Raw genomic sequence first — 5,300 nt, 5'->3', positions numbered from 1 at the left:
CAGTTTCGCCAAACTCCTACACAGAATTTGCCTTCCATTCTTAAAGAAATGGGCAGGCTTGCCCAGACCCGCAGCACCAGCAATACTCTTCATCGGCGCTCGGGAGCGCTTCGGCCTACGTTTAACGTACATCCCTACGCTATGGAAGCAACGACAGGTCATTAGATGGAATATCATCAAGAACAGCAGCGACAAGAACATGGCAAACCTGTACCAACATCACAGCAAACAACAGTATCTGCTCACAAGACAATACTCCGCAATAAAAGAAATGGAATGTGCCGAGGCAGCGATCTCTGAAGCTAGTCCAACTAACCTCCAGCAAGGCAGGGCAGGACTCGGCTTTAGGCATGACAAACAAGAGAAAATCAAACCTAGAAAACAAATACTCAATACCATTCATGAAGGTGACTGCCAAGACCAGCTATCCCACCTCAAAAGCCTGCAAATGCAAGGCAGCTGGTTAAAGTGGAGAGACACGATGTTTGAAGACCTCACTTGGAAAAAACTGTTGTACGAAGGCTACGGGAGGACTTTCTCCTTTCAACTAAACTGTGTATTAAACACACTACCAACAGTTGACAATCTGAGGAGGTGGGGTAACTCTGTGGTCGAACAACAATGCCCTCTATGCAACAGGCAAGCTACGCTCCGTCACATATTATCAGCATGTCCAACAGCCCTCCACCAGGGCAGATATACCTGGCGCCACGACAACGTACTGAAATGCATAGTAAAACTAGTAAACGAAACCATCCAAACTTATCAAAAGGCCACGGCATCAGCAGAAACGCAGAGTCAACAGAAGAGAATTGATTACATAACTTTCTGCAAGGCAGGAGAGAATCTCCCCAAACAGCCCCCCTCCCAACGCAAACGGCTAAATGACCAATTCGTAACTAGCTCAGCAGACTGGCAGGTCCTGGTGGACATGAAGGATGAGAAACTTGTTTTCCCCCACTTCATAGCACCTACAACCTGTCGTCCAGACATAGTGCTCTTCTCCAAAGAATTGAGAAGAGTTCTGTGGCTGGAACTCACGGTATGTAGTGAAGATCGCTTTGCACAATCGCGCGAAATCAAAATCGAACGCTATCGTCACCTTCATAGCGCGTGTGTAAGGAATGGCTGGGATACGGAAAGTCACACAGCAGAGGTGGGAGCGAGAGGCGCCATATCCACCAGCTTGGATTCCTTCGCGAGATCCTTGCGCTGCACTAAGGAACAGCGCAGGCTCTTGCGGAGGAATTGTCGCCAAGCAGCGCTGAACTCAAGCTATGTCCTATGGCTAAGGCGAAGGGAGCGAACATGGCGCGACTGGCCGTTGTATTAAAACTGTTTGGTGAACCTGTTGTAGAGCACTTGGTGGGCGATCGGCCACCCAGCGAGGATAGTTGGACGTCCTTAAAATCAAGATTTGAACTCGCCATTCCGGCCTCTAAAGGGCCGGGGGTGGACGATCGCCAACCTTGCCAACCTCTCGTAGTCACTTGTTCTTGTCGAATCGTTATTTTCATAGCCTACTCGACATTCGCCCTTCAAATTACCATACATCACAACGCAACTACCTGTACATGACACACCATACCATACGGACACAACCACACCCCAACTGTACTGGGGGCCTATCTCTTCGAATTGCATTATATGAGTTTCTTTTTCCTTTTTTCTTTACCCGTTACTGTCTAAAAAGCAGTCGAAACGGTTTTTATCCACCATTTGATGGTGAGCATTTCCCTTCTTCTTCTTCTTCTTCTTCTTCTTCTTCTTCTTCTTCTTCTTCTTCTTCTTCTTCTTCTTCTTCTTCTTCTTCTTCTTCTTCTTCTTCTTCTTCTTCTTCTTCTTCTTCTTCTTCTTCTTCTTCTTCTTCTTCTTCTTCTTCTTCTTCTTCTTCTTCTTCTTCTTCTTCTTCTTCTTCTTCTTTCTTCTTCTTCTTCTTCTTCTTCTTCTTCTTCTTCTTCTTCTTCTTCTTCTTCTTCTTCTTCTTCTTCTTCTTCTTCTTCTTCTTCTTCTTCTTCTTCTTCTTCTTCTTCTTCTTCTTCTTCTTCTTCTTCTTCTTCTTCTTCTTCTTCTTCTTCTTCTTCTTCTTCTTCTTCTTCTTCTTCTTCTTCTTCTTCTTCTTCTTCTTCTTCTTCTTCTTCTTCTTCTTCTTCTTCTTCTTCTTCTTCTTCTTCTTCTTCTTCTTCTTCTTCTTCTTCTTCTTCTTCTTCTTCTTCTTCTTCTTCTTCTTCTTCTTCTTCTTCTTCTTCTTCTTCTTCTTCTTCTTCTTCTTCTTCTTCTTCTTCTTCTTCTTCTTCTTCTTCTTCTTCTTCTTCTTCTTCTTCCCACCTCAAAAGCCTGCAAATGCAAGGCAGCTGGTTAAAGTGGAGAGACACGATGTTTGAAGACCTCACTTGGAAAAACTGTTGTACGAAGGCTACGGGAGAACTTTCTCCTTTCAACTAAACTGTGTATTAAACACACTACCAACAGTTGACAATCTGAGGAGGTGGGGTAACTCTGTGGTCGAACAACAATGCCCTCTATGCAACAGGCAAGCTACGCTCCGTCACATATTATCAGCATGTCCAACAGCCCTCCACCAGGGCAGATATACCTGGCGCCACGACAACGTACTGAAATGCATAGTAAAACTAGTAAACGAAACCATCCAAACTTATCGAAAGGCCACGGCATCAGCAGAAACGCAGAGTAATCAGAAGAGAATTGATTACATAACTTTCTGCAAGGCAGGAGAGAATCTCCCCAAACAGCCCCCCTCCCAACGCAAACGGCTAAATGACCAATTCGTAACTAGCTCAGCAGACTGGCAGGTCCTGGTGGACATGAAGGATGAGAAACTTGTTTTCCCCCACTTCATAGCACCTACAACCTGTCGTCCAGACATAGTGCTCTTCTCCAAAGAATTGAGAAGAGTTCTGTGGCTGGAACTCACGGTATGTAGTGAAGATCGCTTTGCACAATCGCGCGAAATCAAAATCGAACGCTATCGTCACCTTCATAACGCGTGTGTAAGGAATGGCTGGGAGACGGAAAGTCACACAGCAGAGGTGGGAGCGAGAGGCGCCATATCCACCAGCTTGGATTCCTTCGCGAGATCCTTGCGCTGCACTAAGGAACAGCGCAGGCTCTTGCGGAGGAATTGTCGCCAAGCAGCGCTGAACTCAAGCTATGTCCTATGGCTAAGGCGAAGGGAGCGAACATGGCGCGACTGGCCGTTGTATTAAAACTGTTTGGTGAACCTGTTGTAGAGCACTTGGTGGGCGATCGGCCACCCAGCGAGGATAGTTGGACGTCCTTAAAATCAAGATTTGAACTCGCCATTCCGGCCTCTAAAGGGCCGGGGGTGGACGATCGCCAACCTTGCCAACCTCTCGTAGTCACTTGTTCTTGTCGAATCGTTATTTTCATAGCCTACTCGACATTCGCCCTACAAATTACCATACATCACAACGCAACTACCTGTACATGACACACCATACCATACGGACACAACCACACCCCAACTGTACTGGGGGCCTATCTCTTCGAATTGCATTACATGAGTTTCTTTTTCCTTTTTTCTTTACCGTTACTGTCTAAAAAGCAGTCGAAACGGTTTTTATCCACCATTTGATGGTGCTTCTTCTTCTTCTTCTTCTTCTTCTTCTCTTCTTCTTCTTCTTCTTCTTCTTCTTCTTCTTCTTCTTCTTCTTCTTCTTCTTCTTCTTCTTCTTCTTCTTCTTCTTCTTCTTCTTCTTCTTCTTCTTCTTCTTCTTCTTCTTCTTCTTCTTCTTCTTCTTCTTCTTCTTCTTCTTCTCTTCTTCTCTCCTTCTTCTTCTTCTTCTTCTTCTTCTTCTTCTTCTTCTTCTTCTTCTTCTTCTTCTTCTTCTTCTTCTTCTTCTTCTTCTTCTTCTTCTTCTTCTTCTTCTTCTTCTTCTTCTTCTTCTTCTTCTTCTTCTTCTTCTTCTTCTTCTTCTTCTTCTTCTTCTTCTTCTTCTTCTTCTTCTTCTTCTTCTTCTTCTTCTTCTTCTTCTTCTTCTTCTTCTTCTTCTTCTTCTTCTTCTTCTTCTTCTTCTTCTTCTTCTTCTTCTTCTTCTTCTTCTTCTTCTTCTTCTTCTTCTTCTTCTTCTTCTTCTTCTTCTTCTTCTTCTTCTTCTTCTTCTTCTTCTTCTTCTTCTTCTTCTTCTTCTTCTTCTTCTTCTTCTTCTTCTTCTTCTTCTTCTTCTTCTTCTTCTTCTTCTTCTTCTTCTTCTTCTTCTTCTTCTTCTTCTTCTTCTTCTTCTTCTTCTTCTTCTTCTTCTTCTTCTTCTTCTTCTTCTTCTTCTTCTTCTTCTTCTTCTTCTTCTTCTTCTTCTTCTTCTTCTTCTTCTTCTCTTCTTCTTCTTCTTCTTCTTCTTCTTCTTCTTCTTCTCTTCTTCTTCTTCTTTTCTTCTTCTTCTTCTTCTTCTTCTTCTTCTTCTTCTTCTTCTTCTTCTTCTTCTTCTTCTTCTTCTTCTTCTTCTTCTTCTTCTTCTTCTTCTTCTTCTTCTTCTTCTTCTTCTTCTTCTTCTTCTTCTTGCCGTTGTATTAAAACTGTTTGGTGAACCTGTTGTAGAGCACTTGGTGGGCGATCGGCCACCCAGCGAGGATAGTTGGACGTCCTTAAAATCAAGATTTGAACTCGCCATTCCGGCCTCTAAAGGGCCGGGGGTGGACGATCGCCAACCTTGCCAACCTCTCGTAGTCACTTGTTCTTGTCGAATCGTTATTTTCATAGCCTACTCGACATTCGCCCTACAAATTACCATTATAGCAATAAAAACTGCTTTATGGCAGTTTTCTAAAAAAAGTTATTGTGTTCTAGTCCATGGACCCCGTCTAAAAAGTAAGAAATTAACGAAATGTGATAGCTGAAAATTAAAATTTCACACAAAACCTCACAATAATCAAAACACTTGAAAGGCTGCTTTCAACACTAAACTTGTACTGCACCAACAATTGGCAACATGCATGCATAGGAAAGAGGATCACGAGGGGAAAAGGTCTTCTGCATGTAGCTTTTCATTCTGTGTGTGATTATTGTGAGGTTTTGTGTTAAATTTTAATTTTCAGCTATCACATTTCGTTAATTTCTTACTTTTTAGACGGGGTCCATGGACTAGAACACAATAACGTTTTTTAGAAAACTGCCATAAAGCAGTTTTTATTGCTATAATTTCTTTTGTTTTTTTCTGTCACCATGTACCAATCAATGGAATGCCCTATATCAATATGTAAATGATGGCCTTCACATCATATCAATACCATATACGCATTGATGTGCAAGCCTTTTCTTGCAG

Source organism: Sycon ciliatum, chromosome 1 (assembly GCF_964019385.1).
Source record: "Sycon ciliatum chromosome 1, ocSycCili1.1, whole genome shotgun sequence".
NCBI lineage: Eukaryota > Metazoa > Porifera > Calcarea > Leucosolenida > Sycettidae > Sycon > Sycon ciliatum.
Note: the sequence above shows the minus strand (reverse complement) of the source record.